This window comes from Triturus cristatus, chromosome 9 (genome assembly GCF_964204655.1).
Source record: "Triturus cristatus chromosome 9, aTriCri1.1, whole genome shotgun sequence".
In the NCBI taxonomy this organism is placed as follows: domain Eukaryota; kingdom Metazoa; phylum Chordata; class Amphibia; order Caudata; family Salamandridae; genus Triturus; species Triturus cristatus.
This window is the reverse complement of record NC_140592.1, coordinates 869,296,278-869,319,362: the sequence shown is the minus strand read 5'-3', so window position 1 is coordinate 869,319,362 and position 23,085 is coordinate 869,296,278. Positions and strand designations below refer to the sequence as shown.

Genomic DNA, 23,085 nt, shown 5'->3' with positions numbered 1-23,085 from the left:
TTGCTATTACAGGGCGGGAGCATCGCTTCCACCCTGTGATAGTAAATTCTTGTTTACCTCGTTGAAGTGAGAGGAGGAAAACCTCATATCGCCTCAATAAAACGGATCCGAATGGTAGAAATGGAGGAAAAAAAAGTGAAGCGGGGTCTCACCCGTTCATTTAAATGAGCCCACTGGTGGGTAATGTTCCGGGGCCAATCCTATTATTATATTGCGGGGTCTCTGCAGCACTGGGGACCTTAATCTCACATGTAAATTAGGCACGGGAGGGCACAGAGACGTTTCGCAGACTTCTGATCGACACCTCCTCGGGTATTGTTCATGAATTGTTCAGGGGGCTTCGAGGCCAACTCAAGAACGGGGACCGGGGATCGGCAACCTCTGGGTCTTTACCTAAATATGCAGGGTGGGCCTCGCCAGTCCTTGAAGCCTCGGTGGCCCTAGGCAGTGCCTTATTGGTTCTGTAATCACACGGGCAGTACTCATGGTGTTATAAAGTGATACACTCATAGAACCCTTGCCCTTGTAGAATTACCCAGGCTTCATTTATGTAATAGTCTGTTGGTTTATATTTGGTAGGTGCACCGCAAAATTACAAATGTTTTCCCTCATAACCTCCTATCAACCGCCGATTTTCATAATGAACTACAGACAAGTGTTGTCAGAAAAAGAAGACCCATACACTCACTTATTTATTGGTAAAAAAAAACTTTTATTAAAACAACACAAATAAATGGAAACGTAACTTTATTCGAACAACAGTAAAACATGAAAGAAGTGGGTGGGACTCCTCTCGAAGCAGCATACAAAACCTGCAAGAAAAAAAATTAACATAAGTATGTGTGCCATGTCCAAGAGAAAAAGAAAGGTAGTCGGAATGAAAGGAAGAAAGTGAGAATGGGACAGTGAGTGAGTGGGTGGAAGGGAGAAGGGGAGGGAGAGTTAAAAGAACAGAGGGAGGAGGAGAGAGCATCGGCCTACTGCACCCAGCCCTCACTGTTCACCTCCCGCCACCCGTGTGTCTGGGATGCTGGGGTCCGCTGAAAACAGTGTGGTCCAGCAAGTCTTTAAAATGAAACTGAGATATGAATGAGGCCAGAGACTATATTATTATCTACGGCAACATCGCTTGCCTGCACCTGTGCACTCAGACTGCAGGACCCCAGGCCCTTCCCCTGCACTGTGCTCAAATTCAGCTCCTGCGCACTGAGGCTTCACTGCTCACCTGCCATGACCGGTGTGTCCAACGACATGCCGGTGCAAGCTCCGACTACCGGGTGCCTCTCAGTGTAGCACAGCAAGTCTCTGGTATGGGAGGGTGTATTGATACCACGATGGAAGGCGTCAGAAAGGCCAGAGCATCAGCTATGTCATCAGTGATGTCACTGACCATGTCATGAGTGATGTAATATGTGACGTTATCACCAGTGCATTGCGGGCGCGCGAGTTATAGTTAGCTCAACTAACTATAACAGGTGAATTTCTCTGGTTTTATATGAGTCAAATGTCCAAATAACTATAACGTCCCTGAGACCTATGGTTTTTTCAGTGAATTTCTAAGGTTTTTTAAATGCTAATTCCTAACTATAACGTCTGTAAAACCTATGGTTTTTTCATTGAATATATATAACCCTTGATGGGCCTGGGGACCGCCACCCCCCAGGGCCGGCTCCTGCAATGTCCTGATGTGACCACCCCTGGGACATTGCCGTTTGCTATGACAGGGCGGGAGCATGGTTCCCGCCATGTCATAGCAAACTCTTGCTTTGCTTTTGAGAAAGGGGAGTTGCATGTCAGCAGCTCCCCTTGCCCAAAAGCAAAGCCGGCTACCCACCTCCTGGGAACTGTGGGGGCACTGGGGCTCCCCCCATGGTCCCCAACTTGAAGGCCGGCCCCAGGGTATGGGGTCCACGGGGCCAATAGTGGCCTAGGGAAGGGGGGCCACACAGCCCAGAAGCTCTTGCAAACATCAAACATAGACATTTTTTTCTTTTTTTTGTCCTCATACCACCATTGTATTGTACCCAGAAGCCATTGTATAGTACCCAGAAGCTCTTGCAAACTTCAAACATAGACTTTTTTCTTTTTTTTTTGTCCTCATACCACCATTGTATGCAAATTGCAGCCTGCCAGCCGTTCTGTACCTTCCCAGGCTTTTGAGATAGCTCAATAGTCCTGCGCACAAGCCCATCCAGTAACCTGGCTGCACGTTCCACGTAGGTGGAATCATAGGACTAATATAGTTACGTTTTTAGGTCCTTATTATGCCATTCCAATTCTGAAAAGCCTCCCAGATCTAAGAATGTGTATTAGTCTCTAAACCTGTATCCTTTTTACAAGTGCTTTTTGCCGCCTGGAACCAATCTATCCTGAGGGGTGAAACAGCTTCTATCCATTTTTTACAGATTTCTCGCCTAGCAAGGAGAACCAAATAAAAAAGCAGGGCCTGCTTATCCCTAGTAAGGGGCGAAATCGGCTTATCTTCTACTCCCAACATTATTAATGGTAAACTTATTTTTATGTTGGCACATAGAATTTCATTTATAGCATTTTCCACTGTGTACCAATAATCCTTTAACCGGGAGCATTCAAAAAACATATGTCTGTCATCAGCACTCAGCGCACCACATCTATGACATCTTGGGGCAACAGCTGTTACAAACTTTGCTAGTTTATATGGTGTTCAATAGAGCCTGTTGACCGTAAAAATATGATTTCTTTTTAAGTTTGATAGTTTAACTACTTTATAAAGCAACTTAAAGGAAAATTGCCACAGTTTCTGTGGCTCTGACATCTGCAAGGGTGCTTTGATTTTTTTTTCTCAAAAGACACCAATGTTTGATACCAGTCACTTACTTCCTTCTTCATTGGGGTTCCATTCTGTAGTTTTTTTTCAAACTCCCAAAATCCTTCAGTCTCATTCCTATTCACCTCCCCCCAGGACAGTAACTGCAGATACTGAAACCTTGAGAGTCATCCCCCTGTCTTTGTCGACAATATTTTCCATGGCATCACCTCTTTCATCATCATAAGATCCCCCCAAAACTCTATTCCTGCCCTACTAAGTGGAATACTTAATTGATCTTGCAAACATTCCAGCGTGCCTAGTGAATCCCATATTGGCGCCCCCTCTGAATAGTATCCAGTTCCTAGTGTATTCCTTATTCTGACTCACAGAATTAGTGCTGCCTTTAGCGTCTTCAATTTTACTTTTTTAAAAATGTATTTGCCCCGAATGTATACAAAAAAACGTTCGCGCCCCACTCTTTAACCATCTCCTCCAGCAACCCACCCCACACCCTGTGCCCCGGTATACATAATAACACTCTACTGTTCTTAAACTGGAATACCATGCAATATAACCTCAGGTCTGGTAGTGCTAGCCCTCCATCTGCCAATTTGCACCACAATTTCTTCCAAGACATACGTGTTCCCCTATCTGCCAACACAAAACTGCCCAGTTTGCCATGTATTTTATCTATCAAGCCTCTCAGAAAGGAAAGAGGTATACAGTTAAAAAGAACTGTAAGCTTCGGCAATAGCACCATTTTTATAAGATTAACCCTTCCATATAAGGTTAATGGGAGATTCTTCCACCTGGTTAGTGCTTTCTCAATATCCTTAGCAACCCTCTCTAGATTATGTTGCGGTATATCCTGCAATGTATTGACAATACTAATTCCCAAATACCTAATCTCTCTCTGGACACTCCCCCTCCAGTCTGACATATTCCAGCACATAACCCCGTTTTTTTCCTTATTTACTAAGTATCCTGAATAGGCCCCGTATTCTTCTGCTAATCGTTCTACTCTTGGGATAGTGATAGCGATGTCTGCTGTATAAACAATTAGATCGTCCGCGTACAGAGTGATTTTCTTTCCGAATGCTCCCACACGGAAAGCCATAACCTGGTCATCTTGACAGAGCACCTGGGCGAATGGCTCAATATATATATTAAACAACAAGGGAGAAATGGGGCAGCCCTGTCTCATCCCTCTAGAGATCATAAAACTCTTAGTGAGAGAACCATTAAGGAAAATCCTAACCGTGGAACGATGATATAGGGCTTTTAGTGTAGTTAAAAAGAGGGCCCAAACCCTATAATCTCCAGTACTGCCCATAGATACTCCCAGCAGACTCGCTCAAAAGCCTTGGCGGCGTCCAATGTGACCACCGCCAAAGGAGCCGAACTTACTGTAGCTATGTCAATACACCCTAATAATTGCTGGGTCAGTTCATGCAATTGTCTCCCAGGGATAACCCCCTTTTGGTCTTCATGTATCAGCTGAGATTAAACTCTAGACAGCCTCCCTGCCAAAATGCTGACAAAGATCTTATAATCTGCATTTAGCAGGGATATTGGCCAATATGATTCCGCCTTTAACGGGTCCTTAGCAGGATTTAAGATCAGAACTATAGAGGCCTCTCTCCAGGATTCTGGGACCTGCGCCTCCCCCCTGTAAATCATATTAAACAGACTTTCCCAAACAGGTGATATTTCTTCTGTTACCATTTTATTCACTTCTGAAGGAACAGTGTCGAGCCCTGCCGCCTTCCCATTTTTAGATCTTTTAATTGCTCCCCTAATCTCTTCTTGCGTAATTGAGGCTTCCATCCTCTCCTTCCCTTCCTCATTCATTACCGGAAGGCCAAGCGAGCTAAGCCAGCTTCTAAACTTCGGAGGATCAGGAATTATATTTTCTTTATAGAGCTGCGAAAACAGTGCTACTATATGTTCCTGCATAATTTCCCAGCTGTCCAACTTCACCCCTGAATCACTTTTCAACTCCTTTATATCATTTCTTGATCTTTCAACCCTGGCTTTCCAAGCTAGCAAGGCTCCAGCTTTCTCGCCATACTCAAATTCCTTCATGTTCGCTGCTTGCCATCTTGCCTTACACTTTCGTTCCAGCCTGATTTTAAATTCGAGTTGGACCTCTTCTAGCCTCCTTTTGGTCTTCTCAGTTTCCTCTCTCTCACTTATGGTGTGCAAAATCTCCTCTGAAATCCCAACCTCTTTTTCCAAATTCACTAGTTCTTCCCGGTCTTCTCGATTTTTTGCACAGGTGAGGCTTTTTAGGATCCCTCGCATATATGTCTTAAAGGCATCCCATAGAATTCCTCGGGAAGCAGTATCTTTGTTGTTGACAAAATACACTGTTGCTGCATCCTTCAGAGCTGTCTCCACCCCCTCTTCTAGAAGCAGGGCATGCTTTAGCGTCCATCTCTTAGGTGGCTGCGGTCCAAGTGCTTGTAAGCTTACTATTACGGCTAAATGATCTAAAATATGAGCTGGGAGGTGTTTGATCTTTTTAATATTTGTTGCAAGACATCTATCAACTAAAATATTATCTAATCTAGAAAAGTGATGGTGCTTTTTACTATGATACGTGTATCCCCCTCATCCTCCCTTTCAGATATCTCCACACATCCAATAGATCAAGATCCCGTTATTATGCTTTTCAAGGCTTCCACATTCTAGGGATATATGCTCTCTCCCTTTTTGTTGAGCGGTCCAATACAGGATCCATCAATACATTAAAGTCCCCACCCACAATTGCAGGAGCTGGAATTCCCGCCAGCCTCAATTCTAAATCTACAATGTGCTGTGGATGATCCTCATTCAATCAATCAATCAATCAAGGTATTTATAGAGCGCACTACTCACCCGGAGGGTCTCAAGGCGCTTGGGGGGGGGGGTGCCGCTACTGCTCAAACAGCCAGGTCTTGAGCTTCTTCCTGAAGGACAGGTGGTCTTGGGTCAGGCGCAGGTCGGTCGGGAGGGAGTGCCAGGTCTTGGCGGCCAGGTAGGAGAAGGACCTTCCTCCTGTTGTCGCTCTTCGAATGCGGGGGACGGCGGCGAGGGCATGACTGGTCGATCGGAGGTGGCGTTTGGGAGCGTAGAAGTTGAGGCGGTTGTTGAGGTAGCTCGGGCCTTGGTCGTGTAGGGCTTTGTGTGCGTGGGTCAGGAGACGGAAGGTGATTCTCTTGTTGACGGGGAGCCAGTGCAGGTCTCTCAGATGTCCGGAGATGTGGCTGCGTCGGGGGATGTCGAGGATGAGTCTGGCTGAGGCGTTCTGGATCCGCTGGAGTCTCTTCTGGAGCTTGGCGGTGGTTCTGGCATAGAGGGCATTGCCGTAGTCCAGTCGGCTGGTGACGAGGGCCTGGGTGACTGTCTTCCTGGTCTCGGTGGGGATCCACCGGAAGATCTTGCGTAGCATGCGTAGGATGTTGAAGCATGATGAGGAGACGGCGTTGACTTGTCTGGTCATGGAGAGGGAGGAGTCCAGGATGAAGCCCAGGTTGCGTGCGTGGTCTGTCGGTTTGGGTGCGGTGCCCAGGGCGGGGGGCCACCAGGAGTCGTCCCAGGCGGAGGGCGAGGAGCACAGGATGAGGACTTCCGTCTTGTCTGAGTTCAGTTTCAGGCGGCTGGTCGTCATCCACTCGGCTATGTCTTTCATCCCTTCGTGGAGGTTGGTTCTGGCGGCGGCGGGGGTCGTTGGTCAGGGAGAGGATCAGCTGGGTGTCGTCGGCGTAGGAGATGATGTTGAGGTTGTGTTGGCGTGCGATGGCCGCGAGGGGGCTCATGTAAACGTTGAAGAGGGTGGGGCTGAGCGAGGATCCTTGAGGGACGCCGCAGATGACTTCGGTGGCCTCTGACTTGTACGGTGGTAGGCGGACTCTCTGTGTCCTTCCGCTGAGGAAGGAGATGATCCATTCCAGTGCCTTCTCCTGGATTCCGACGTTGCTGAGGCGCTGCACTAGGGTGCGGTGGCAGACAGTGTCGAATGCTGCGGAGAGGTCGAGGAGGATGAGGGCCGCCGTTTCTCCGTTGTCCAGCAGGGCTCGGATGTCATCGGTGGCAGCGATGAGGGCGGTCTCGGTGCTGTGGTTGGCTCGGAAGCCAGACTGTGAGGGGTCGAGGGATCCATTCGTCTCGAGGAAGGTGGCCAGCTGCTTGTTGACGGTCTTCTCGATGACTTTGGCTGGAAATGGGAGGAGCGAGATGGGGCGGTAGTTTTTGAGTTCGGTGGGGTCCGCTGTTGGCTTCTTCAGTAGAACGCTGAGTTCGGCGTGCTTCCAGCTCTCAGGGAAGGTGGCGGTGTCGAAGGAGGTGTTGATGATGTCCCACAGATGGGGAGCGATGACAGCGTCGGCCTTGTTGAAGATGTGGTGAGGGCAGGGGTCGGTCGGAGATCCGGAGTGGATGGTGTTCATCGTGCGGGTGGTGTCTTCTGTGTTGATCGGGGTCCAGGCGTTGAGGGTGGTGGTGGGGGGCGTTGGTGTGGTCGTGGGGAGCGTTGGTTGTGTGCTGAAGCTGTTGTGTATGTCTGCGATCTTGTTGTGGAAGTAGGAGGCGAGGGAGTTGCAGAGGTCTTGCGATGGGGTGATGTCGTTGGTTCCGGCGTTGGGGTTGGAGAGCTCTTTCACGATGTTGAAGAGTTCCTTGCAGTTGTGTGCGTTGTTGTCCAACCGGTCCTTGAATGCTGTTTTCTTGGTGGCGTGGATCAGTTGATGGTGCTTCCCGGGTGGCGAGCTTGAGGGCAGTCATGTTGTCCGGTGTTGGCTCCCTTCTCCAGGCTTTCTCGAGGGCTCGGCAGTTCTTCTTGGAGCTCTTGAGTTCGTCGGTGAACCATGGGGCCTTCTTGCTGCCAGGTCTGCTAGGCGGGATCCTCAGTGGGGCGAGTTCGTCCGTGCAGTTGCTGATCCACTTCGTGAGGTTGTCGGCGGCCTGGCTGGGGTTCGCTGAGCTGGCGGGAGGGTGCTGGCTCAGGGAAGCAGCGAGCTGGTCTGCTGTGATCTTGTTCCAGCTTCTACGAGCAACCTGTTGCTGGTGGTGGTGGGTCGTGGTTCTTCTGAAGGTGAAGTGGACGCAGCTGTGGTCCATCCAGTGGAGTCCGGTGGTGTGGCTGAAGACGATGTCCTTGCTGGATGAGAAGACAGCGTCGAGTGTGTGTCCGGCGAGGTGGGTGGGGGTGGACACCAGCTGCTTTAGTCCGAGGTTGGCGAGGTTGTCAAGTAGGGTGGTAGTGTTGCGGTCGTTGTTGTTCTCCAGGTGGAAGTTGATGTCTCCGAGGAGGATGTAGTCAGCGGAGGGGAGGGCGTGCGGGCTGATGAAGTCGGCGATGTCGTCGCTGAATTGTGTGCGTGGTCCCGGGGGTCGGTAGATGAGGGTGCCTCTGAGGGTGGTCTTGGGGTCGGTGTGGATCTGGAAGTGCAGGTGTTCGGCGGATGTCAGGGTGTCATCGGTGTTGGTCGTGATGCGGATGGTGTCCCTGTAGATGATGGCGATGCCTCCTCCCATCTGGTTGACGCGGTCCCTACGGGTGATCTTGTATCCGTCCGGGATGGCGATGTCGGGTGCTGAGGAGTCGTTCATCCAGGTTTCCGTGAGGAAGGCGACGTCAGGGGCTGTGGTGTCGAGGAGGCTCCAGAGTTGAACGGCGTGTCTGTGGACGGAGCGGGTGTTGAGCAGGATGCACTTCAGGTGGTTGCTGCTGGTGTTCGGCTTGGTGGGTGCTGGTGCAGCGCCGGTCCGGGTGCAGGTGAACTTGCAGGCGTGGCAGCTGAAGGGTCCGTGGGTGCGTCTCGGGGTGGCTCGGTAGCATCCAGGGGATCGGCCGGTGTTGAGTGCGTTGAGGGTGGCGGCGTCGTACGTCCGGCGGGTGGGGTGGGCGCTGCAGGGGTCCTGGCACTGGGCGCGGTCCAGGCGCGGACGGGCGCAGACGGGCTTACCTTTGGCGCACCTTCGGCGCGCTTAGGGCGCGCCCGCTGCGCGTCAACGCTGCACGTTTGCAACTCTGCCATAAGTGGAGAGTGGGGGGGCGGAGCGAGGGAGGAGCAGCTGGGAGGCGGGAGCGGGGCGGCGAATGGGTAGGGCTGTATAGGGAAGGGGGCGGGGCCGCAGGGGGCAGCGGCGGGGAGCGGGGAGGTGGCGGGAAGCGCGGCAGGGGCCGGGAGAGACCAGAGGGGAACAAAAACACAGAGGAACAAAAAATAAACTACACGGGGCACAGGAGAAAACAAGGAGCAGAATTACACAGACAATCGGATTCTCAATACAAACGCGGCGCAGGCGGGGTCTGAGCTCCAATCAGCGGTGCACAGGAACACAGCTGCTGGCAGCGGCGGCGCTGGTGGCAACGAGGGGCAGCCTGGGCTCAGTCAGCGGTGCGCAGGGTCACAGCTGCTGGCAGCGGCGGCACTGGCGGGAACGAGGGGCAGCCTGAGCTCACTCCTGAGGAGTGTGCACGGTGCGAGGGGGTGACCGGCTCATTGGGCCCGTAAAACCCCACACATAAGAAATCCCTATCCGCCCACTTTAAACGAGCTAGAGCCCATCTGCCCGAGCTGTCCGTACTCGACTCCTTAAATTCTATCCTACATCCACTCCTAACTAAGATTGCTACTCCCTTACAGCATTGTGGTTGATCTGAGGCGATTACATTTTGCACCCACCCACACCTACCAAACAGCTCCTTACTTTCTTTTGCAACTAAGTGCGTCTCCTGTAAAATCATAATTTGTGCTTGTCTTTTTTTTAAATATTCCATCACTTTCCTCTGTCTGGTTTTAGACCTAAGACTATTCACATTCCATGTAAGAATGTCGATACTCGGAATGTTAGCCATAATGCTTCCCAAGATGTTCTGTTCCTTGCTTCTTTACTACGTTATTAAAATTCTCCTGCATAAAAGGTTCTGAGGACTTTTTTTGTTTTTTTATCCCAATGCTCCCCACACGTGCTCCCCCACCACCTTCCCACCCACCCACCTACACCTACCCTGGGGAACACTCCCTATCTTTTTAGGCAAAGCAATGCCAATGGGCGTACCATTGGAGGAATTCCGCTAATACATTCAAACTTTAGAGAGCGATCTATCCTGTAGCCCTATCGGTCATTTAGCAGTATCTCCCTTCCTGATCCTATCAATTTTTGTGGAAAGGGGAGCGTGGGGGAACATTGTGGCTACTAGCTAGACGCTAGCAGCCGCGGGTGCCATTACGGGGGAAGTGCTTTCGGGAGAGCGGCAGATACGCAGCTGCATGAAAGCCAAAATCGGGCATAAATCAGGCGGACAAAAGGAGCTTGCACTTACGGGGCTCCTGGTACTGGGGATGATCCCAGAACACGGTGTTTCTCTGCTGGGAGGAGACCGGAGGTTGAAGCATGGGCCCCCAGGGACGCACTGGAGTGAGGCAGCATGAAATCTTCAGCGAGTCTGGCAGGCTGGGATCAGAGCTGGAAACAGAGGCAGAGCCAGAACAAGTCAAGCTTGCCTGCAGCATGTTGAGGATGTCGGGCCTGAGCAGAGTGGCAAAACAGCAAAAGCAGCTGAAGCGTGGAGAGCTGAGTAGGAGGGGGGCGGCACCTGCATATGGAGACAGGAAATAACAAGGTACACATTGAGGACCAGGAACATCAGAGGTAAGACAAATCTCCTTCCTATTTCACCGGACGCCTTGCCAGATTTTCCACAAGGAGTTAAAACTACTATTAAGGCAAAGCAGGGGCGACAAGGAGGGAGCTCCCATGGTAGAGGGTTAGGAAAGTCTCCAGTTGGAAAAACTAACCAGGGAAAAAGCACCCAAATATCTGGCGCTTTACCCTCCAGGGTTAAAATTACTCCCTCACTTAAATCCTTTTTCCGGGTGCTTCCAAGTATGTAGAAAAATGGCGCAGGGAGTTCAAGCCCCAGTTCAGAAGAGCGTACCCTAGATCGCACCTCAGATATGCCTAGGAATAGGGCTAATGTATCAGATACTACCACCAATGCGGAAAAGAGTGCAAATAGTACTGGTCTTTTTATGGAATTGAGCACGTCAAGGGATGAGACTGGGGCACTCCAGGGAGCCAGTGCAACTGTCCCCTTGAGTAACAGGTTTGCAGTGCTTGCATCACCTGAAGACCAGGAAGTTCTGCTCCTAGAAGCAAATGGGGACAGACAGAGTAGCTCGGATATGGGAATGCACAAAGCGAGCAAAAATGTAGAAATCTCTCTGGCAAGCATATTAATGGATCTGAAGAGTGATATAAAAAAGCGCTTTACGGTCTCAGAGGCAAATCAACTGGGTATACAAGCTTCATATTCTGAGCTAACGCAGAAGCTGGATGAAGTAACCCTGCGTACTAAGAAGTTGGAGGAAGAAGTAGGCATAGTGAAGCAGGATGTCGAGAAGAACGCATCTGAGATTTCTAAACTTGGAAGGCAAAATCAAGCCTTAAGAGAAGATTTGGAGAGGATGGAGAACCATTCTCGCAGAAATAACCTAAAATTTCTGAATATTCCTGAAACCGAGGAAGGATCGGATATGAAGGCCTTTATAATTTCGCTCTTATGGAAAACGATCCTGAAAGATAAGGAAGAGATAAATCTCGAGCATGAAATTCAGAGGGCACATAGAGAGCCGTTCCGGCGTAATTTGCAAAGAACTAAACCTAGGAAAGATCTTGGTAAACTTCCTTTCCTATACCATCAAGGAAGAGCTCTAAAAATGGACCTTATTCATAAATGGATATTCTCTGCTTGTTAATTCCGATGTGTGTAAGGCTACGGAGCAGAGGTAGTGGGAGTTAGGCAGCAAGATGGAGGAGCTCCGGAAGATGGGAGCAAAAGTCCAGCTAAAATTCCCCGCAATGCTGCGTATCGTATGGAATAATCAAATGTATAACTTTCGGACAGTTGAGGATGTGGAATCATTAACATCAAACATAGACTAAAACACAACATTTCTTCATATTTCTGTGAGTCAAAATACTGGAAGCCACAAATTTACTACCACCCAGCGTTCACACGTCTTCCAATAAAAATCTTGCCTCACTTGTGTAGGTGGGCCGAGTTCCAACAAAAGGAGGGGTTCTAAGGCGCAATGCAGCAACATCAATAAAATGGGTAGCTACGGTTTCTGGGCATGGGCTCGGCGGTATCCCAGTGAAACCTATAAAACCCAGGCATTTCTAGACACCCAGAGGAATCCAGGGTGGTGTGCCTCACATGGATCCCAAAAAGTTTTCTTATCCACAATGCCCTGCAAATCTCAAAATTTGCCAAAAAGCGCAAATGTTTCCTTGCATTTATGCAACATAAACTTCCAGAATCAGAAAGCATACCACCCAGCATTCCCCCACTTGTCCCGATAAAGCCTAGTTCCAGCAACAGAAACAGATCCAATTAAGGTCAATGGGAATCCTCACAAGGTTTATATATAAAACTATTATTTGTATAATAATGACTACAGATTCTGTAGCTCTTCTCTCTGGCCTCAGGTTGAGAGATGAGTGTATTTTCAGTTTTTTGTGCTCTGTACCTTCATAGCAGTTTTTCAGTCCTAACAAGACTGGCAATCTCTCTCAAAGGGCAGGATTGCAGCACGTCAAGAATTAATACATTTTGAGAAGTGATGAAAGATGCTATGACATTGCTGGTTTATGTGAAAGTCAATTTCCTGACTGCCTTTAGTTCATATAGCACCTTCGACCCTCTTAGAGAGCGGATTCAGAAACATTAACCACTTTGCAACCATTTTGTCTAAATGCTTTAAGGCTAGTGAACATTGAACACCATTGGGTGGGTCAGCCCTGGTTGGCACACCATAAGTGTGCTAGAATATTTAAGGAATGCACCTTCAGAACTGATGGTATTTTTGTAAGTTAATGTACGTTAAAGGTATAAAAATAGGCCAAATATTTTTAAAACTTAATGGGAGAACATCTTTTCGTCCTTCAGGGGAAGCCATCCTTGCTCGCTCTGTCAAATTCCCGACCAATATTTGCGTCTAAGAACTTTCAATGATCACAAGCCCCCACTGCTTGAAAGTGACGTGAGGTCATTAGAATGTTGGGAATGAGAGGATGTTGGAGGCGAAGCGTGCACACAAGCGAGCAGACGGAAAAGGCAGCGGGGCATCAGATTCCCTGAGGAGGAGAGATTGCCGGATACTGGGCCCTGGGTGCTGATGTGAGGTGCAGCATTGCAGGGCCAGTGATAGAGGTGGAGGACAGATACAGAGGTCAGGAATGAGGAGATGCGCATGGTACATTAGGCACCTGCATGAAGGAGTCAAGCGCTCCAGGGCTGAGGAAGTGGATGGGTCAATGTAGCTTCCCCCACACCTGTCCCCCCAGTCCGTCTAGTATCATCCAGTATTACCATAATTGTTATGCCTTCTAGCCTGCCTAGCCCAGCTATTCATCAAAGTCCTCCTCCAAGTTCAAATTTTCTGCTTCTTTGCCACCTTTAAATTTGTAACTCTACACTGCATCGGATTTAGGCTGTTGTGATGAACTGAGGCTGCTGAATTGAACATTGCTTAATCGATCACCATGGAGTGTGGAACGCTTACCCGAGGGGCATTTGCCATTGGGCTGAATCAAAAGGACTTGTCTGATGCCGCAGAACTGGCTGGGGGGCGTCTGCCTTCACTTTGTACCTCAGCACTTGACGACCCTTATAGAAGCCTTTCAACCCACCAATCTTGCTGCCAGAGAGATAATGGCAGTGACGTAGGGGGTCCAAGAGGGGTTGGCTTGTAGAGTGTCCCACTAGGGAGAAGGCTGCATCAGTACGTCATGTGGCCAAGACTTGCCAGTGTATCAGGACTGCAAGCTCTATTCGGGAAGGGTGACCTCCGCAAGAGCTTATAGAAAGACCAACTCCAATCCGTTAAGGAACAAACCCAGCCATTTGAATACTATAAAGGGTTCAGACCCTAGCTTTTTTTTTTTGAAGGCAGATGTTTGCATCTGAAGGGACAACCAGCACCTGTTTACACATGAAGTCCTATCAGCCAGCCCTGATTGCCCAGGCACTCTGAGCCCCTCCCAGAGCCCTTTTCCCTCTGAAACAGACAGATGCTAGAACAATCGCTGCAAGAAAAGTCAGTGCATTCAAGTGCTGGGGTGGATCTTAGGCTCCGTGACGGGGACTTTACCTTATGTTGACATTGATTTCATGATCAAAGCTACAACAGAGCAAACTCCTCTGGTTACCCCATGTTACAGTATGCAAAAATCAGCACTGAAGCTTTTTAGCAGTCTCCCGTCTGAGCAATTGTTAGCTTCCCCAGTGTCTTCAACCACCCCTAAGTTAGGCTACTTGGGAACTCTTCATGCAATGTACCTGGGCATTACCTTCAATACCTGGAAATAATTCTGTTGTCCATTGTAGCCCTCTAAGAGAAAGCAGTAAATAACTCAAATCATATGCAAAACTCACTCTTAGCAATAATAAAACTGTCAATGGATATAAAAAGTAAAGAGTTTGCTACAAATCAGATTGCGCAGACAGTCAATAAGAAAGGGAAATAGCTAGTCCCTCCAGTTTAGGGGCAGAGGTTTCTTCCCCATTGCCCCACGTAAAACTTATTACAGAGACTCTGTTTCGCAAGTGGGCAAATCCCAACTCAGGTTCTCAGAAAAGCATATCAACAGTCCTGGGAGCATGGGAGCAAGTGAGGTCATATCGATTACTTAAAAAATATATTTTGATTCCTCTTTTATTGGTTTAGCAGACGTGACACCTGCAGAGATAGTCCTATGCCTTAGGACTCCTCTTTTCCCAATCTTTAGGAACAAAGAAACTTCCATGGGGGCAAGCTCCAATGTGCCTGCTCCCACCAAGTTCAAAAGGGGGAAAATTGCAAGTTGTGGAAAAAGAAACAAAGAATTTCCCCAAAAAACAACCAAGAACGCCTTGTTTTAATGAAAAAGATGACTCTGAGGATCTAAAGCCTCAGGAGGAACACTATACAGGGACAAGTTTTCCCTAATTTCCTAAGTTGTGAAGATTGCAGAAGTTAGCAAAAAAGGTGAATCCTATGCCTCAGGTCTTTCGTCAACTGCTCTTAATCCCTTTGCTAAACCATTTTCAAATGTTATTGTAAAAAATGTAAATCATAGACAGAGCCCTGGTGGAAAACGATCTACCTTGTCTGTGCCTATTGCATCCACTACGCTTGATTTTTGGATAATATTCAATCATGATTATGGTTTATTATCATGCTTTGCTGAGAATGAAGATCTCAAGATGATTCAAAGAAATTATATTTATCTTGTACACATCTTATGCTTACATCAGGTAAAAAAATCAAGAGTAACATTCCACTCTAGAGTGGTGACAAATTTGATTCTATATAATAATTATTCATTTCTATGTTGAGGAATTGATATAATTCCTGTATCAGAGGAGCAGAAAAGCTGAGCTCAGTCTTGCAGATGTGTATCAAGATGATCCTTGTCTAGGATAGAGTCATGTTATGAGAAGTCGAAAAAAGTGTTGGTGTCCTTAGTGAAGGACAGAAGGCAGGTTGCTCTGTTAGACCTAAAGGAGGTGGCCCCATCACCCACTAGTGAGGACGAGTTGGGTAAGTGAAGTTAGGTGGCCGGCACCCTTAATGGTAATCGTACTCTGGGCCAGATGATAAGAACTTAAAAGTGGTCTCTGGGAATGCAGCGGGCTGTTGTCTAACCCAAAATCAAAAAACACCTGAACTCCACACTGTGTGGAGAAGGGAACAAGAGGCGCGTGGCTTTAGGACTTGCAGCATCCAACAATAAATGTTAACCACAAAAAGCTGCTCCTAAAGCAGTGACCACTGTGAGGTTTGGGTTATATTGTGAGTGGAGACATCTCACAAAATGTAACGGACTGGTCTCACACACCACCTGGTGTCATGCTTCATCATTGACCAGTCCTCGCCCTCTAAAACCTTGGTTTGATAGAGGGCAGGCATACACCTGACGACAGGGATGCACTTCTAAACTAAGTGGGGGCCCATGTACAAGTGAGTGTGGTTAAAAATCATTATAGTTGTCCTTGTTGTGTTTTTTAATGTGAAAGGTAACTATATGATATTAAAATCAGGTGACGGTATGTGGGGGAGTTAGTGTCCCCTAACCGTTATGAGAGAGGTCGACATGTTTCTGCCATGTTGGCCCAGGTGGGTCCAGGGCATTCATCAGGACCTAAATATATAGAGAGGGGCTCCGTTCTTACCAACTGGTGGCAAGAGAATACCACTGTGTGGGTGTGATCAGTGTCACACTCCACAATTGGATGGCTTCCAAATTCAAGCCTGTAAAACAAAATATTGAGAAAAACAAATATAACAACAAACCATAATCGTGGTAGATTACTGACACAATACATGCACTGTTTCAGTAATACGTGAGTGACTACCCGTGTGACATGTGACACTCTATTTGTGTACACTATTTCAGAGATGCAAATGGTGAGAACAAGGGTCTCACTGTTCTTACTCTAAGTACCAAAGCTACTTGCCCCATGGGAGGAGGGGAGGGGAAACTCCTGTTGTCAAACCCTGTTGGAAGAAACACAGATCACAATTGGCTTGAACATTGTGGTCTGTGACAAGAAAAAGCTCACACAGCATTCATCCACACTTATACCTGGAGTGGTTAGATTAACCATACATCTATTCATCCTTCATTCAAACCCTTACTGCCTCAAGGGAAGTTTCCCGCTTGGTTCCTAGGCGACTGCTCCAGTTCCTCCCTGATGTAGGAATGAGTAGAAAGTGGTTGCGCTATATATAGTGCACTCTCTTGAGTTAATTGAGGTTAAGTGGTTCGCAGGTGATGCTAGGTGTTGTCAGGTGCGTGGTTTGCTGTGTCCCTGAAAGGGAAGCCTGATCTAACCATGGATGCCGCGCGTGCATGCTCAGTGCAGTATTCTCAGCTAGCTATGATTCAGCTGTGTAGGTAATTATCAGGTGCGCTACTTCCTGTGTCCTTCGTGCGAGTGCCTGATTCAAAGATGGGCGGTGTTCACGCATGCTCTATGTTGCGGAGTGTAGCATGTGAAAGGAAAAGTTCCACCGAATGTACTGGCTGGTGAAGGGGCAGGTTTATTTAAGGTGTTTATCATGTGCGTGATTTCCTGTGTCCTTTGTGCGGGTGCCTGATTAAAAGATGGTCGGTGTTTGCGCATGCTCTATGTTGCGGAGTGCAGCATGTGAATAGAGAAGTTCCACTGGTGTATTTGATGGTGAAGGGCGGTTCACTCGGAGGCAGTGGGCCTGAAGGAAATATCTATGTGCAGCCGGGAGACGCCCAAATATAGGTGTGGCTGTGCATGTGCGAATGCACGAATAGTGATTGGATCTGCTGGTGTCCCTCATGCGTATATTATGCCCCAATTTGTTGTCTAACCCAGACAAACTGGATTTCTTAAATAGTCTGAACCCTGATGTGATCTGCATCCAGGTAAACTGGTGTTCTAATGATCTTTACCTGGGTGGTATTTTGTTCTCATCAGTAATGCCGCACCCTCTGGGAGGGGACATGCTAAGGGTAGTATAGCTCTTCTTTTAAGTACTAATCTTAAATGGAATTTCCATTGCTCTTCTGATGGTTTTAACCTCTTTCAAGCTGTAAAAATTACTGCTGGGGATGAATTCTGGAGAGTCAGTCTTATTAATAAATGTGTGTATTCCTCCTGACCTTGGATATCACAAAGTGTTATCTCTATTGTTTCTGTTCATTAATAATATCATAGAACAGGAGGAGATTTCCCAGATTATTTTTATCAGAGATCGAAATTTTAAGTCTTCCAATCATTCTATCAGCCTATTTGCCGATTTAGCTTTAAAAATCCTCCTGTATGTCTTCCAACAAAAATAAAAATGGGTAAAAGAGGTTGCAAACTAGTTGATATACTCAGGAAGAATGATTGTTTGATCATAAATGGCACATCTGACTCCTATTCCCCAGCTGATTTTACTCACAAAGCGATCACTGGTTGCTCTATAATTGATTACCTCATTGTCTCATATGTAGACTTTCCTCTTATTTCCGATATGGAAATGATTGATGACTCTCTTACCAACCATAGAGCCCTCTATTTTACTTTAGAGTTTAGTACTGTTCCTTTGGGGGTCTTGGGAAGTTAATGGGTTTAATTCTAAATTTGCTAAGGTTTCTGGAAGAAGAACTCACTGGTACTCTGCAAAGATTGAACAGCTGAAAGGGTCCCTGGAAGCTCTGCTTGATAACAGCAGTTTTTAAAACTCAGATATAATTAATTCATTTTTCACGTTTATGAAACAGATGGTGTAGAGGGTCTGCCATATACCTATGCAGACACAACAAAAACCTACACAACAACCCCTCCTCACTCCAAACAAAGAGATAAATGTGTTAATTAGATTCCAGTTTGCCTCATTTGTGGCAGAAAGAGGAAAAGTACTAATTAGGTAAGTTCAGTGGATAGATTTCATTTTAAAGTTATATGCAGCTCACTCTGGGGTAGTTGTTATTAACAAGGCACAATTCTCCCTCTCCAAAAGTCGGAATTCACTAAATATGGCCCACCCTCTTGAAGGACATCGAGTAATCATTGGTTCTATGAGACTATCTGGGGCAGTGGGACCAGAAGAAATTCCGATTTCTGTTATAAAAAAAGAAGCTAAGTTATTCGGTACTTGAGCACTGTTATTTCCATTTTGCAGTCCACCTTTCAAGGATAGGGATTATTATTATCCCTTTATATAAAAAGGGGGCATGTAACCTGCCTATTAATTATCAGAAAAGTAATTCATAAAAGCCTATTACACCTTAATTCCTGGGATAACCAAAAAAGATTATCCAGTTGAAATAGTCTGGCTTTAGGGAAAATAATGGCACGCTAGATATTATTGCTGATCTCCAATTTATTACAGGAAAATATGTAACCATTGGAGGCTCTTCGGTATTTGCAGCTTTTATTGACTTTTCCACAGTGTTTAATAGAATGGATCATCTGGCCCTGTGGAAAAAGCTACATAGTCTTGGTATGGCAGGCATATTGCTACATATGTTATCGCCTATCACATATCAAGATGGTGTCAAGGGTTGTTGCATGGGACCAGGGGCTGTCTGCTGCAATCTCTACAAAAACCGGCTTACAGCAGGGTTGCCTGCTAGGCCCTTTGGTATTTTACCTATATATTTCTGACTTACTTACTCACTTGAATAATGGGGTCAGTGACCTGCTGCCGACAGGAATTCTGATTTCTTATCTGTTGCATTCAGACAACTTTGTAGTCTTTGATTTGACCCTGAAGGGTCTAAATAGCCATCTTGCTTTATTACTGCAGATCTCTTTTATCCACTTTTTTTAAATTACCATTGCTAAAAGTAAAATTGTGTGTTTTAAGAGTAAAGGAGCATGGAATTATTCTGATTACATGTGGTACCTTGGTAAGTAAAGATTAGAGACTGTTAAATCATGTACATTTTTAAGGAAATTTGTGACCAATAATTTAAATGATGCAGATCTTATAGTGCATAGTATTAGTAAGGCTAAATATCCATCAAACTCTTTATAATGCATTTGGCCGTAGGCACTTTACCCATTATTTGTTGGTATATCAGATCAAAATACCTGCCTCGCTATTATATGCATTAGAATTAACAGATGTGGCAAAATGAGTTTTTGACACAAGTATGAAGGACAAATCTTAAGGAAACCTTGTGGTTTTAATACTTTGGCGGCCATTCTGGCCCTAGGATTACAATTTGGGCTAAAAAGTGCATTTGTACAAGGTCTCACAGAAGTAATTTGATGGGGCTATCAGCGTTTGAGAAGCAAATCGTACTCGCTAAGGAATTACATGCATATTTAGATTTTTCAAAGGAACAAAGATACATCTTTGTTCTAAAGGAATTTTAACTATGCTTTGAGCCTCTTTGAGTTAAACAGTCATGTGTATCCTATTGCTCTGAAGCACAATTAAAATCTTGTCTTAAGCAAGCTTCTAATAATTTAAGTCTGCTTTTAGACATGGACTTTCATAAAACAAAAGATAAATGTCATATCATAACGACCTTGTGCAACCAGAGCAAACCTCAACTATACCTCAACTGGAACATGGATCATGGGGTTAAATGGTTTTGGACCATACTTCATTTAAATACTTTGCATTTAAAAGTTTTAACTTCAATATGGCATAATTTAGCACAAACGAACAATGCCCGGTAATCTTAGTAATTTATGTAATAATGCATTCCAGGATCTGAAACATGTACATTTTGCTTGTCCTGCATTGATACTGTAGCGTTGTAAGATTTTAAGACCTTTATCCTTAAAATATCATGTGTGATTACCTTCTGAAGCCCTTCTCTCAATGCTTTATCCTCCAAATAAAATGTTCTGTACTCAAGTATTTACATTTCTTTTAATGTTTTTCAAATTTGTATTGCATAAGTTTTATTTTTCTTGAATAGTTTCTATGGTGTTTTATCATGTAATGAATTTTAGGCATGAGTTTTTTAATGTCATCAATATTATATAGCTTAGACTTGTGTAGGTCTTATCAATTTGTGTAGATCTTGTTTGAGTTCCAAGTCTTGAATAAAAACTTGACATGAGTTGACTTGACTTGAGGTGCACTGGAAACAACTGGGTTCACTTGCTCAGCTGACTACCATGGCATAATGCAAGTCTTGTTATTCAAGGGTACACTTTAGACAGGAAAAGTAATGACAAGAGAGAAAAGTTGAGGCTAAATGTGAAGAAAAGTAGCTGCCCAGGCATATCCCTGCCTGCATCTGCAAACTGTTTTCATCATTCACCAACTGAAGAACCATGCTTACTCTCCTGAGCATAGACATATGGGAAATGTGCATATATAGTTTACTGCTGTTGATAGCTACACATATGTCATGTTGGGAGTGGCCCATCATCAGCTTCTGATCTGCCTTTATTTTCAATGCAGAGTGTTCTAAAGTGCAGGAAAGTGGTGCAGCATCTAATGTTATAAGGTGTCAGCTACATAGTTGCATTATGTTCCATCACCAGCCAGAGCTTCCTGGCCATGTTCTTAAGTCTTGCTTGCGCTTGTATCTTCCACGGAGCAACCAGTGTTACCCGCATGTGGGACATGTTGCTGCCACCTCTCAGCATCACCAACTAGAGTATATGCACCCTGCAACATTACTGCAGCAAGTATAGTCCTCTACTCACAGCCACAGGCCGACTTGATCTGCCAGTCAGCAGTCCAGTCAAACAGTGTAGAAGGAGATATCTAAGAGCCTGCATTCAGGCTGCTCATGGATCCTGGCCACCACCTCCCCAGCAGTGGGTTGATCACTCCCAAGGTTTTCTCTCCCTGCTTTCACCAGAATCTGTGCATCTGAGACTAGAACTTGAGTGACCAATACCTCTGGATTGAATTGAGGACCACCATATAGTGCATGACATGACCCAGTAAGTGCTGCCCACAGCCAGGCCAGGTGTAGCTGAAAGTAAATGCCTGTGAAGGAATGCCTCACTGTTTACTACCACTTTTGATGTGCTTGTGATTCTCTGAGTCTGACTACTGTCTTTTTTATCCCTCATCCCATACTGCTCCTAAAGGTACATTTAATTAAACCTAACAGCAAGCATTGCAGATGAGCCAGTTAACATGGTTCTGCTGTTTATGCGTGTTACACAGAACCGTGTTCCAGGACCAGCATACACTTTACATTTACTTCTGTTTTGGGTCATTTTTGGCTATAGTAACGATAGAAGTGCAGTTTGTGAATGGCACCAGGCTACCCTTTTGTTCTTCTAGGATCTGAATTGGGTGTGGATATTTATTCATTTGCATTACCTTGTAATAACCACCAGACATGGGTAAACAATAAGCTGCCGGCACTGTCCCTTCTGCCAACAATCCCAACAAGTGTGCTAGGAAAGTTAACAACTCGAGCACCCTCAGCCAAATCAATGACTTGATTGAGACGGTTCTGAATCCGCCCATACCCACTATGACCCGGGGTCCAGGGAAAAGTGTGAAATCTACTCTACTGGTGTTTTGTGAAGAACCAGATAGGGTACAGACTGGCAGGAACAAAACTCCTGCAAGCTGGGATCCTGTGGCTAACACTACCTTACTTGACGAATCTTCCCTGGTGTGCCACCCGCCTCCATTTGAACTGTTTGTGGTTTGTTCCTTTAGGTTTACCCCTTTGATGGAAAGCAACATGGCAGGGTTATCAGCAGCTGTTTGCAGGGGTGTGGAGGCTAGCATTACTACCCGATTGCATGGCACAATTATCATTTTGTACGCAATTGTACTAGCATTGTGTGATGAAGTAGTGGGTCTAAAAGAGGTTGTTAAATCCTTGGAATGTACATTAAATACTGGTTTACAAATGCTAGCTCAGCCTCTAGACTGCAGCGTAATATAACCAGTTACATTTTTTCCCCCACTCCTTGCCCCTCCTACCGCCAAAAGTTTACAGCACCATAGAACTAGGGAAACTTTGGACATTGGCAGGACACCACCAGCCTGTTCTGGATAGCCACTCCAAAACACAAGGCATTAGGGAAGGCAGCAGGAACTGGTCACCGGGCAGGATCGTAGATGCATTTCCAACCTCCATGACTATGATAGCCCAGTAGAGTCCAGTAGAACTATTGCACTTAGGCCATCCAGAATGACATATAGAGGGAGGGCATAAGCTGGTTTTCCACCTAGGGATATTTGTGGTTTTACCTACACTGAGAGACTAACCCAGACTAGACTTAGCAAGGGCCCTTATAACTTTAAGATAATTAATGTACCAAAACTGGGAAGGAGTGTTTTGAGGGTTCGGAGTCTCTTTACAACAAAGTTCTACATAGGTGAAGGGGAAATTACCAGTGCAAGTCAATCATCATGCAACATATTTTGAGTGCCCATAGATACACCTCAGAGCTAGAGCCACACGACTCCATTGTAGCCACCAGAAAAATATTAGATGGCCTACTGATGATCGAAGCTGATGATAGCCAAACCACAGAAACCGGGATCCAGCTTGCTTTCTGTAGTACTAGAGGCTGTTGTGGTTATCCATGGCTAGGGAAGGGTGTCCTCTGGAGGGAGCGGCCTCTGAGTGGCGTTGATGGACTACATTCCATAGTTGCTTATAATACTTATTTCCCTGCAACCATCGTAGCTGCCCCTGCAGACTTGGTATTAAAAATGGAATCTGAGGCAAATGCTGTTCCAGGGTGCAGGGATTGTTCCTCAGGCTGGTGCAACCAAGACCCGTGGGGCAGCTTTAGATTCTCTCATGAAACTTGGCTGGTGTACGCAGTAAACTGATCGACCTATTAT

At 46.2% G+C, this 23,085-nt stretch overlaps 1 long non-coding RNA gene across 1 annotated transcript in view; it reads right to left on the bottom strand.

Moving 5' to 3' along the window:
* Nucleotides 1-691: 691 nt before the first annotated feature.
* The window catches only part of LOC146798987 (uncharacterized), a 38,946-nt gene continuing 16,552 nt past the window's right edge, over nucleotides 692-23,085 (bottom strand). The window contains exons 2-3 of the long non-coding RNA XR_014969223.1: nucleotides 10,101-10,373; nucleotides 692-812 (exon numbers count right to left, since the gene is read on the bottom strand). This is a non-coding gene — a long non-coding RNA (uncharacterized LOC146798987). The remainder of the gene's footprint in view (nucleotides 813-10,100; nucleotides 10,374-23,085) is intronic.